The 12,687-nt window shown below is 39.3% G+C and overlaps 1 protein-coding gene and 1 long non-coding RNA gene across 2 annotated transcripts in view; one reads left to right on the top strand and one right to left on the bottom strand.

The window, feature by feature from the left end:
- The window catches only part of VAT1L (vesicle amine transport 1 like), a 64,422-nt gene that overhangs the window by 45,019 nt on the left and 6,716 nt on the right, over nt 1-12,687 (top strand). The window lies entirely within an intron of this gene.
- LOC127021234 (uncharacterized) overlaps nt 7,559-12,687 on the bottom strand; it is a 36,170-nt gene continuing 31,041 nt past the window's right edge. The window contains exon 2 of the long non-coding RNA XR_007767181.1: nt 7,559-7,952. This is a non-coding gene — a long non-coding RNA (uncharacterized LOC127021234). The remainder of the gene's footprint in view (nt 7,953-12,687) is intronic.

Below are 12,687 nucleotides of genomic sequence, written 5' to 3'. Positions count from 1 at the left end.
CTACAGTCCAGGCATTATAATTAGAAAGACAACAATACAACACCACGCAAAGCAGCATGCTTATAATTAAGTCTGCATGTTCTGGGGGTGGAGGAGGGGGAGAGTTTAATGACACTCTAACTGTTAGAGCATGCTTATGCAAAAGAGAACAAATAAGACATACTTGTGGGTTGGTGCAGTTTTTCTCCAAACATTTTTTTAAAGAGATCACAAGGCAACATTGCTGAGGTGAGAGTTTAAAAACTGATGTCATGGAGTTTGATAGTCAATAACAACATAAAATGTCTTTTTTTTTAATTGCATAGTGGTGAATGTAATAAACTTTATTTCCTGCCATAAATTGTTATAACAGATTGTGATGGAATACAGAAATACACCAAACTGAACATTGTATATGAATTCAATTTAGGCAGGAGACTGCTGCATCTTAACTGAATACAAAGGGCCTGTTTCTTTTGCCCGCGACTGCCAAAACTCCTTTGCAGCCAAAGGAGTTTTCCCCAGTGTCAGAGCTGCTGCTGCGGACCAAACCAGACTCACCACAGTGGAATCTGAACCGCTACACTTTTGAATACCCCAAGGTTCAGGAGTGTCTGGGGCATCCCTGTGTGCACAGTTGGCTGCAACTTACTGTAAGATGCATTATTGCTCAGAATGGAGAAAGGTACCATAAAGGTGACCAGTTCTGTGCTCCTCTACTCGTGGCTTTGATGTGCTTAAAGCCATCTTCCTCCTATAAACTGGGACCATGCTATTGTAATTTCCACCAGGAATCCCAAAGACTCAGACAGCAGCTGGGAGTCAGTGGCTCACAGGCATATAGTGGCAACCAGAAGTGTGATGTAGGAGGGATCCCCCTTTGGTCAGTGGATTTGAGGAACTTTTTAACTTTATCACAATAGTTCTATATCCCTTCCACACAACACTCTGCTCATCTTCAGACTGGTTAGTCTCAGTATAGAGTCAATATGATTGTAATGTGCTGTTGACTAGACAGACTGCTGCAGAAGATCTGGGTCCAGGAGTTCTGTTTTTATTCCCGCTCTAAAAGAAATTCCAGCACAGGATCCTTAAAGCTTCATCCTGATTCACAAGATGTGGCTTTTCTGCTTGAGTGTGTTCCAGGGATTTCTTCACCAAATCTCTACCCTTCAGAAACAACCCTTGACTTTGAAAGTAATAAGGTAATTATTTCCCGTATTAATGCAGAAAAAATTCCCTTTTTCTTCAAGCTTATGTTAATAACAAGCGATAATGAGAAAAGCTGTGCTGTGCCAGTTTAAATCAAAAATAGCTTTCCTTCTCACTCTGTGCAGGTTTTCCTAAGATAATACACATCATCTTATAGAGGTGTTCTTTCTATAGTACTTCGCTTGCAACCAAAACGCTAGTCGTTAACTGTCAAAGTGCTGAATACCCCTGAGCTGTCCTAACTTGCTGGAATTCTCTGTGTTGATGGATCAAATTTCAAGGTCTTTTCTCCTCTTTTACCATGTAGGAAAGCTCCCACCAAATTGATAATCTAGGCACTGCTGTTTAGTACTTCTAAATATTTAATCTGATGTTGGTTCTGCCTTTTTTCTGCTTTATTCGTGTTGACTCCGTAAGTAGAAGCTGGCAAGATTTGGCTCAGTTATTCTGTAATTACAAGGCTTTAAATCTCTCTTTCTTTGAATTTTACTGAGGCAAAACAAATACTCATTGACGTCAGCAGGAGCTTATAGGAATAAGGGAAGAGTGAAAACAGCACAGTTCTGCAGCTGTAGCTCTCCATCTAAAAGATGTATAACTTAATAGATGTCTTCAGTAGCCGAGGAAGGACTCAGAGTCAGAATTTGCCTGTAGCATCAGTTTTTATTCCTTTGACATTTTTCTCATCTTGGGTCTGGTTTCAGTCTTGCTGCCATGGCAACATACAGCAAGGCTAAAAGGTATTCCAGAGAAAAGGTCTCTCCTCGCTGACAGGCAGCAGAAGGGAATAGAGGCCAGAGCTGCTGTTTGCAGCTGTGAATAGCAATGGAGGAATGAAAGGGATTTAAAAAGTACTTTCTATTTGCGTGTATGCAGGCAAAAACATTGGTGCAAAAGTTCAGCATAACAGAGCATAAAAAGGTGAGTTGGATAAAATCATTTTTGATTTCAGATGGATACTACCAGAATGACATGACATGTTAGCTTCACAGCAAGGAAATAGACTCCATGACCCAAGTTATTTTGCTACTCTTGTGTCTAAAATACTCTAATCAGCTCAAAATCGCTGCTAATGATACTAACTTTTTAACACTTTAGCAGTTGATTTTGATTGTATCCATGTTTTCCCCATGCACTTTTTTTTCAGTAGGTGTTGATGCAAATTGCGCCCCAGATGCCCTGAGTTTGATGTGTCTTCTTGCATATGCTCGGTGCTTGATTTCTGCATGTTAAGAGCTGGCTGTATTCACCGTGGGCAGGAATAGAGCCTATTCAAAATCCTGTAAATATTATGCTTCTTTTCCATCTGTCTTGCAAGATGCTGCATACCCTCAGCCTCCAGGAGAACAAAGGGAGTTTGAGAGGTCTCTTTAGAATTAATGGTGTAGGTAAGAGGGGAGAATCAGCCTAGGAAAGAGAGGATAATCCAGGCCAACTGCAGATGCAGGTTTGCCAGCCTCCTATATACCCAGCTCCCATGCAAACAGATAATTGGAGGATTTTGTCAGAGCAGTTAGGTCAATTAAATACTAGAAGCACTTTTCTGCTAGCTATTCTGCTACACAGTGCAAGGAAAATATTCCTATTATGAATGCAGATCATTCCCATGGAAATGTGTTGTGGTCAATACAGGTTATTCCATTGTTCCCAAGGGAAATAATCCCTACCAGCAAAAGGATGGTTTTGTCTAAATAACTGTCTGTGGTAGGGTAATTGTCAGTAATCACACCCAGACAAACAGCTTTTGTAGAAAAGCTTGTACAGAAGACTTAGCCTGAGAAAGGAAAAGTATTGCAAACTCATTTGAAACAAAAAAAGCTTTAAAAAAAAAAGTCAACATGTTTCCTAATGAAATATTACTCCACTAAACATGAGAGAGACATTTCAAGATTAGCGAGGAGGAAATATGCCACCAAAACAAGAGGACTAAATTTTGACAGATGTCACACTTGAGAGTAGGACACAGTCATTAGTGCAAAGGAGCCCAGTGACTGCTCACTCTGTGTGTGTCACAGGATATCCAGGGAGCCCGTGTCCTGTCCCTTCTCTTACCCCAAGCCACATTAACAGGGCTGTGGCAAATGTAGCCTAAAAGGGAGATTTACTTTCGCTCTATACTTCCCGTGCCCTAACGCCCTGGCAAAATCTGCATGGAGTAGTGTACCAGTTCAGTTCCCTCAGAGCTGCCAGCAAGTTAAGAAACTGTTATCCTTGGTTTCTTGAGTTTCCTCCCTTCCACAGACCAAAGCTAGACAGACTACATGATTTTTCTTTGTATGGAGTGCTGTGTTCAGTTTTAAAAGCCATATAGGCCAATGACATGAAAGAAAACTCTTCTCCTGGTCTGAGAAGAGCATCTACAATTATGATGCAGCTCACAATTTGTATTAAAGACAACATAGCTTTGTAATAGACCACAGCAGTGAGTCTGATAATAAAAATCATGTTGCCTTATAGCGCTAATGAAAGCTATAGTATTAAAGCTTTTCTTATGTGATATCTCAGCTAGAATAGACTGCAGTATGCATCTTTTTCTTCATCACTGCATACAAATGATGCTTAAATAAATATTATTGATATTAGTGTTTGTAATTGTAGTGGAGATAGCTCTGGGCTCGTTGAAATAGTGTCTGTTACAAACAGCAACAGAACAGAACCAACCCTAGAATGAAAAACAGGCAAGTTTTTAATTTAGATTATTCTTTCATAAATCTGAACAGGATGTGGATCATTACCTGTGACACTTGGGTTGCCAAAGTAACCTTGACTAGCCAGCTGATGTTTGCATACCGCATGACACTATCACCATGGAGATCCTGTCCATGTGATTTTGCAGACGTGATGCAGTTGCAGGCTTCTCAGACACACGACTGAGCAAGAGAGGAATTAATTATTGGTAAGGAATGCTCTTGCAGACAGCTCTTCTCTCTGTCAGCTAAACTTCTCCTTATTGTTTTAGCTGCATGTAGAGGACTAGCGCAAGGGTAATAGGAGGAAGCTCTCTCAGCTTTCATAAGGAAAATACTGCGTTCTCCTAATGGAAAGTTCATGCTCTGCCAAGATTGAAGGAGTGGTCAGAAAGTGCTGACCTGTGTGAAAACCATGTTTGAAGGATAATACTCATTTACAGAATGTATGTTCGAGTAATTGAAGCCTATTGAACACTACTAGTATTCCTTTATAAACTGGGGCTTTTATCCTCTCCCAATACCTGCTCTTCTCCTTCACCTGCAACCTAGTGATGTCAGAGAAGTTACATCAGTGGAACAGGGAGTCGAATTTGGAACAGGGAGTGAAATTTGTTCATATACACAGAATATTCCAAATTTTCCTCAAAAAGTAGCTGTCATGCTGTGCGCTTTCCTTTCCAACATCTACTGAACCTCACAATAGCATTATGAAGTGGATTTTGGACCTGTTCTGCACAACAATACCAAACCAAAGACCATGCTGAGTGTTAGAAAGATCCCATGGGATAATCTAGTATTTCTTTGTCTTTTCCAACCTATTTCTGAACCAAGGTTTCTAACTTTAAGTTCTAGCACATGCCTGAATGTTTAGACAATTATCTAACTCCCTTCACTAATTTCTGCATTTCTTGTATTTGGCCTCTACATTACTGCTATTTCTTTCTCCCCTGAACTTGAAAGTTCTTTTATTGACGATACAGTTAAACAACAAAACTTTTGAGAAAAGACATGATTCTGTTTCTGATGGTTAAGCAGGCTAAATGGGTGCTCCCTCCTTTCTCCCTATATTCTTTGGAGAACAGAGGCAAGAGCCTCGGGATAAAGCTATTTTGCTGTTGCAAAATGCTTTGTTCTGCCTCTTTTACTTATGTATGAAATTGGCTGTACAATGACAGATGGTTAAAAGGTGCTGTTACTATTTCTGTGTGCTACAGCCATGATTAGCAGGCTTGGCTATGATCAGGTGGGGGTTCTGTTGACATGATATACGCACCCCTAAGAAGACACAGTCCCTGCTTCAAAAACTGTCCAAGAGCATCATGTGGTGTGAGCCAGGAAGGGGTGACTGTTACCTGACTATGGCAGCTACTTCTCAAATAATCAGCTGTTTTCAGCCTCCTGTATACACACCAAAAGAGACTTATGAAGAATTTGAGGGGTGTAATGATGTTGCCATTTTGGGGATTACTGTAAAGAATCACTAAAGCACCAGCTTTAGAGATGTCTTTGTTGGACTCTCTCTTACATATAAATGCAGCACAGGAAAAATTGTGCAGGTGCTTAAAATAATACTGGGTAAAAGTACTCATAGGAGGTGATGTGGGCAGAAAAGACTTGGGTTGATGGCCAGATGCAGAGAGTAAATGTTGCTACTTGTGTCTTCACTTTTAGTCAAGAACCAGCTGAAAGATTAAAGAGGGAAGGGACGTAGCTGGAAAAGTAAGACTTTGGGGTGATCTTTGCAGCGCAGGTTACAATGGATGAGGGGATTATTTCACGGCTAGAGGGCAACGGTCTTGACATGCTGGAAGGCTTGGACATTTTCAATGTGTAAACAGAGGACAAAAGGTGATTCTCTGAGATCATGTATGAAAATAAACAGCAATATTGAACCTAAATATATGGAACTAGTGAGAGGGAAAAATTACGGTTGTAGATCATAAACTAAATTGATGCTCTGTTCCACTGTGCCCATCTGGAGGTGAGGGACTTTCCCTTTATTTGGGTGCTGATTACCTTTTTGACAATACGTGATGATACAGCATTAGAATGATTGGTGAGTTTGACAGATTACACTGAGATAATTGAACTAATTTCACTTCTGGCTTGGAAGCACAAATACAGGCTGGGCGATGAGTGGATTGAGAGCAGCCCTGCAGAGAAGGACTGGGGGCTGTTGGCTGACAAGAAGCTCATCATGACCTGGCAATGTGCACTTGCAGCCCAGAAAGCCAACCATATCCTGGGCCGCATCAAAAGAAGCGTGACCAGCAGGTTGAGGGATGTGATTCTCCCCCTCTACTCCGCTCTGGTGAGACCCCACCTGGAGTACTGTGTTCACCTCTGGGGCCCTCAACATAAGAAGGACATGGACCTGTTGGAGCAAGTCCAGAGGAGGACCACAAAGTTGATCAGAGGGCTGGAGCACCTCTCCTATGAAGACAGGCTGAGAGAGTTGGGGTTGTTCAGCCTGGAGAAGAGAAGGCTCCGGGGAGACCTTATAGCAGCCTTCCAGTACCTAAAGGGGGCCTACAAGAAAGCTGGAGAGGGACTTGTTACAAGGGCATGTAGTGATAGGACAAAGGCTAATGGCTTTAAACTGAAAGAGGGTAGATTTAGATTAGATGTAAGAAAGACGTTCTTCACTGTGAGGGTGGTGAGGCACTGGAACAGGTTGCCCAGAGAAGTTGTGGATGCCCTGTCCCTGGAATTGTTCAAGGCCAGGTCGGATGGGGCTTTGAGCAACCTGGTCTAGTGGAAGGTGTCCCTGCCTATGGCAGGGGGGTTGGAACTACATGATCTTTAAGGTGCCTTCCAACCCAAACCATTCTCTGATTCTATGATTAAATTTGTAACCTTGGCATAAGATTCTTCAGCCTTTCCTGCTACGGCCTAATTTAGCAAAAAGGGGAATGAAGGATTCCTTTATTGTAAGCAGGAATCCCTTCATATACCTCAGGGAAACCCACTATCACCACAGGGGGCCAAGAAAAGAAAGTACACAGTCCTCTGCCACCATCCAATAAACCTACCTTAGCTGAGAGTGAGGGGTTAAAGAAGTCATCTGCAAAAATGAAACTGTAATCTGTAGATGGCAGTTTGTGCAACAAACTGCATTCAACCTCATGGAGTTAAAAGAATATCCACTCATCTGTTGCACTGGTGTCTTTCAATTCCTTTTTTTTTTTTCCCCTGAAGTAAATGTGCAACTTGACTGAAAAAAATTGATAAAATTACTGAGCTGAACAGCTTCATGTAGGATGTGAAAGCATTATGTTTTGACATTTCCACTAGGAAGTTTTTCCATGGCATGTTGCCTTCATTGTTTGTCTCTGCTAAACATCAGTATTACTAACATGGGCCTAAAGCCCCCAATGTGTTATATTGGCATAGCGAGAGGTTTAGTGTTCCAACTTTGCAGTCTCTCTTATTTTACTCCTGAGGTTGGTTCCTTATAAGAGCCAAATACAGAAATGGATCATTATGTTTAAAATAATATCCAAAGGCTTGAAAATAGCATCCGTTTCTTAGGCAGGCTGCATTTCTCTTTCACGCTGTGAAATGGTGCAACAGATAATTAGTAATACATTTGCCATTTAACTTTTCCTATATTTATAAAGCAGTAGACTGCTTTTGCTATATTCTAACAACAAAATGAAGTTCCAGAGACAACTGAATGTCAGCAAACATTTATGAACACCTCAGTAGAGATTACTGTTGGCCCTTGATTTCAAATGGAGAACAGCCAACAAATTAGTTTGAAGTAAAATGGGTAAATAAGTGGAGGCTTGACTACAGCAATACAAAGTTGGAGCATAATTGTTTGTTTCAGGCATATATTATTTATAAAGGGTCAGACTTACACCCAGGAAAACATCTCTATTCAGGAACTTTCCAAAGTAATCATGGTCTCAGTCCAGTTTTCAAGCTTGTTCTGTAATGGGGATCCAAGGTTAAATCGTAAGATATCTTCTGTAAGGCACTGCACTCCTCACTTGGTCTCACTTCAGTTGCAGACTTCAGCGATGGAAGGATCAGTGCCATGACTACCAGGACAGTAGAGGTGGAGACCTGAAATGAATGACTTAAGATGAAAAGGCAGACAAGAAATCTGTCCCAGTTACTAATTTCACCCGGGGAAAAAAAAGTGCTAAAAACAAACAAGAAAAATCCAAGGAGAAGATAGGAAAAACACTAGTACTAAGGCAGGTGTACAAGATGCATTTCAGGAGAAAAAGTCTTTTAGTCAATTTAAAATGGACTGTTTTTACACACTCCCATCAAAAGCTATGGAAAACCAATGTAATCACAAGCTAGCTGCAAATATCCAAATGTAATATCATCTGATAGCATATTATGTTACTTGCTCTGTTTGGAATACACCTTGTTTTTCATGATTTTAGATTTGCAGAAACTATTTGAGTAAAAAAATATGTTGTGGCTGCTATTTTTAATTTCAGTATGAAGATCTTTTCTGCAGTCTGAGTGGTTACAGGTAATAACATGCTTCATTTTGTGCTTTTTTTATATATAAATCTCACATAGAAATGTATTGCAAATTAGTCAGGAGGGCTGACAGAGCACTTCATTGAACTTATGTAAGTCATTTGTGGATATAATGTGATTCTTAAAAGCTGGTTTCTTAGTTGCAGTATTAGTACTTTACTATTAGTACTCTGCTATTATTAGTACTTCACTATTTTAGAAGTGCTAGTAAGAAACTAAAATAATTTTTTTCTCTTTTTTTATGCAAGCTTGTACTTTATTTTAAATTAGAATTGCTATCAGCTCACTAATGACCAAATGACTACAATAAAATCATACCATGTTCCCAATGCATACACTGGTGGTGTATTCAGTAGAGGAAAATAATTTATGGCTGTTATTATAGAGTATTCTCTTTTGCTTTTAGTGAAATAAAAACTTATTGCCATGAGGTATTAGCTAAAGAAATATGGAAAGCTGTCTTTCTTTTAGAGATACTATATTAATTTAGCATATCATTGCTACAAGGAACAGGAAATCTATTGTATTTATAATACCATGCTATTTCTTTTTAACAATATCTAGAGCTAATGTGATACTACTAAATTAACTGTTTTGTTAAAATGAGATTATATAGGCAGCTCCGTGAACTACAGCCCAGCTGAAAACATTCTCTTTGCTGCAGTGACAACAATTTTTTTACAAAAAGATACCATTTTAAAATTTCACAGACAAACTTTAAAAATTACTTAATTTTTGTGTCTTCTTTTTTGGCTTATTTTGGTAATAGGTAGCATCAAGACCTAAGTATCAGTAATTTCAAGGTACATAATCAGTCTTTCTAAAATGATATCAAATTCCCCAAATCCAATAGAATCAGCAACACTGAATGAATCATTTTAGCAACCTACTCCATTGGAAAGTTATCTTTAAAAAAACCCACAAAGTAAAGACCAGACTAATCTTTTCCCCATCGCAAAGCACAGAAATAAACACTCACCCAAAACACACAAACAGAATACCCCAAAATACATACACCTGTCTCATCCAGGCATTGTCCTGAGATGTGCTGAGGTTTTCCTGTTGATTTCTTTGTGTTGCTCTTGTATGAACTGGACAGGATTGTAATATTCAATAATTTTAATTTTTTAATCAGTGAAGGAAGGTTGAGCAGAATGCTGCATGCCGTTACCCCGAGTGTGGCATCATTTCTGAATTTGCAGACAACTATTGGCACAGCCAGTTACTGTCAAAGTTCTCATTGGGAGGAACAAGTACTGAGCTTTCTCAAACCAGGTTTTAAAAATCTGTTAGACCCACATGGAATTCCAGACTTACCCATCGTTAGAATTTCCAAAATTCTATTCTTTACTGTAAATCATTACCTGCATTGTCTTTGAAAGCCTGTAGAGCTCAGATGTTTGAAAGTAGGAAGACAAGGCAGATATCTGTCCCTTGAATGTAGAACCCAGTGTGCGTTGTCAACTTGCTTTTTCTTTGCTTTTCTGTTTTAGTTTGTATGCAGACTTTTAAAAATACTAACTTTTTGCAATACTTACCTGTATAAAAATTGTTAGAGGGGTGCCTTGTTGTTACAGCTTGTTTTTGAAGACAGAGAAAATCTAGTCTGGTAGGAGATGAAAGTATGAAACAATATGCTGAAAATTAGCATTGTTGGTTAAGATAAGTGCCTCAGCTTGAGGCTGGAGAAGATGAGCCTATTGGAAGCGGAATAAGAAATTTTAAAAAGGACACAATATCCAAAGTTCTTGATACTTTTGAGGAGTACCCCAAGAGAGACACTACGGTGGTGTTGGAGAGGATTCAGTACAGCCATCAAACTTTATACTTCGAGAGAACACAGCTGTGGTGAAACTGCTTTTAGAACATTCTCTGACCGATGACATGAAGGCATTTCTACCCTTACTCTCCTACCAAGGTCTATTGACAGTAATTGTTGCTCTTCTCAGTATGATACACAATACGGATGGACTGTATTGTGGCTCTGATCCAAGATCCTGACCGTAACATCCCCTCAGGAAAATATACTTGAATAGGCTTTTTCACAACAGGCCTTCTTTGCCAGCTTTGTGATTTTTTTATCCTGTGTTTGTATCAAGACTTCTTTGAAGAAATCTGTTGGTAGCATAACACCTTTTTAAATGTGCGTGTGTTAATAGATTAAAATTTTCTAAGAAATGTTAAAGCTGCTAAATTTTGCCTATAAGGCTAACACAGTGCAATGGTTCTGTACATTCCCAATTAAGCTCTATGTATTTTATATTCCTTGCCTCTCTGCTTGGGTCCAGCAGAGTGGTATGAGGAAGGAGCTCGTAGAAGGCTCAGAAAATCTGCAGCACTTGAGGAGTTATGATGGAAAATGAGAATTTGAATATTTCTCACAGGGCATGGTAAGCATGACTTGTAAAAGACCTTGAGGTACATTGGTTTTGTCTTTCTAGACCATGTTTTTTGTTTTACAGATGACCTCATTATTGCATAGGTCGTCTCAATTTCCAGATTCACTGTCATTGCTGAAAAACACTTGAACGAGGGTATGTGATAACATATCCATGACTGTACCGTTTGTAGAGCTGAAAGGGGTGGGAGAAATATACTTGCTCAAAATTGTTTCTCCAATTATAAAAGCATATTCCCTAAAGCAAATGCAAATTGTTTCAAACTGAGTTAGGTCCTTTTCCTGTGTTTGTTATCATTTTCCACTAGACTGAACAGATAGGGGAAGATGATTCTACTCTAGAGTATGCTTAAAAACAGTATGTCAAACTAAAATATGAATTAATGCAAGTGTGCTTGAGGGAAAAGGCAAACTTGGGATTCTTTTTATTTCTCCTTTGCTATTAATCATTTTCCTCTACTGCTGCCTAGGAGTGCCTGTGTTGGATTCATCAGACAGTGCATGTCTGTGCAGCATTCTGGGTCTTTCTTGGTTTTCAGTAACTGGTTTGCCAACTTTCCTTACGTAAATAACATGGAAAGTGGAAGCATTTTCCAATTGTCCACTAACGTGTAAAAGTAGTTCTGATTCCAGTGCAGAGCTCTGTGATACATATTGTGTCAGTTTTGGGGCTCTCAAGGCTCAAATCTGTAGTTCAGCATTAGTTTAGGCACAAACCCTCTAAGGGCTGAGCTATACTGAAAGCAGACAAAGGCCAACAGAATTTTTGTCCTTTATTCCAATGGAATCTCTTTATATTAGCAAACACTCCTGTGCACTATTTCCAATCCAAGAGCCCTCTGCTGATGATACTGCACAAGAAGAAATTCAATTAACTCGTCCATGTAAATAAAAGTACATCAGATCCATTTACTTGGATTTGAGCTGACAAATGCAAATAGCAACCAATATAGAATAATTGGTGAAAAGTAATTTAGGGACACAATTCTGTAAGAAGAGGGAAACCCTTTTGATCCTTGCTACTGGAAGGGATATTTATTTTGAATCAAACTTCGGCCACTTCAGAGAACCTCCAGTAAATTCCAGGATTTCCACATGCCTCACCGTACTACCAGTTAAGTCTGGGTCTGATTTTAACCAAGTGCAGAGTGATTCACTGTCTTCATTGGTAATGTGCAAACACGCAGGCACAGACTTAGCAGAAGCTCCGTACCACACTCTGTGAAAGGCAGACTGTATGCAGCACTTAAATGTTCACATGAAAAAGTAAATGCTTTTATATAGTCTGCATAGAACAACTTAAGCCTTAACCATACTTGCATAGCAAAGAAGGTTTATAATGCTCTCTGCCCTCTATAGTATAAGAGGGAATGGTTTTAATATTCAGGCACCTTGGGAAACAAGTAGTTGCAGTCTTGGTTGAGTAAGTGGGCTGTTAGCAGCCATAAACAGAAAAATTTCTCATTTATAGAATAGCTCATGGTTCTTAACTCAGACATAGTGTACTGAATGGCATTGCACTAGTACAGAATTTGACTAACGGGGTAGGCAAGTTGCAAATAACACTAAAATATACAGCTGTTGTATCAGCTCTTCAAACATCTTTTCAAATTTTGTATATATTTTAATAGCTCCACCTGGATTCCATAGCCACTATTATTGTTACAAGTTTTATGGTTCCCTTTGCCCCTGCCTGCTGTTTGCATTTGCAGGATACTTACAAGTGTCCTGGCAACAACTCCTGAACCTTTCTCCAGGTCTTAAATTTGATACTGTGCATGTGAAAAATGCAGGGAAACCACATTTTCTCAAATTTGCCTTGCTAAAGATGATATGGTACAAATTAAAATAAATGTTGCATATCCTGCTTTCCATGTGATGTTCTGGTAATAAATTTCAATG

Source organism: Gymnogyps californianus, chromosome 12, assembly GCF_018139145.2.
Source record: "Gymnogyps californianus isolate 813 chromosome 12, ASM1813914v2, whole genome shotgun sequence".
NCBI lineage: Eukaryota > Metazoa > Chordata > Aves > Accipitriformes > Cathartidae > Gymnogyps > Gymnogyps californianus.
The sequence above is the reverse complement of the archived record's forward strand: the minus strand, read 5'-3'. Positions and strand labels throughout refer to the sequence as shown.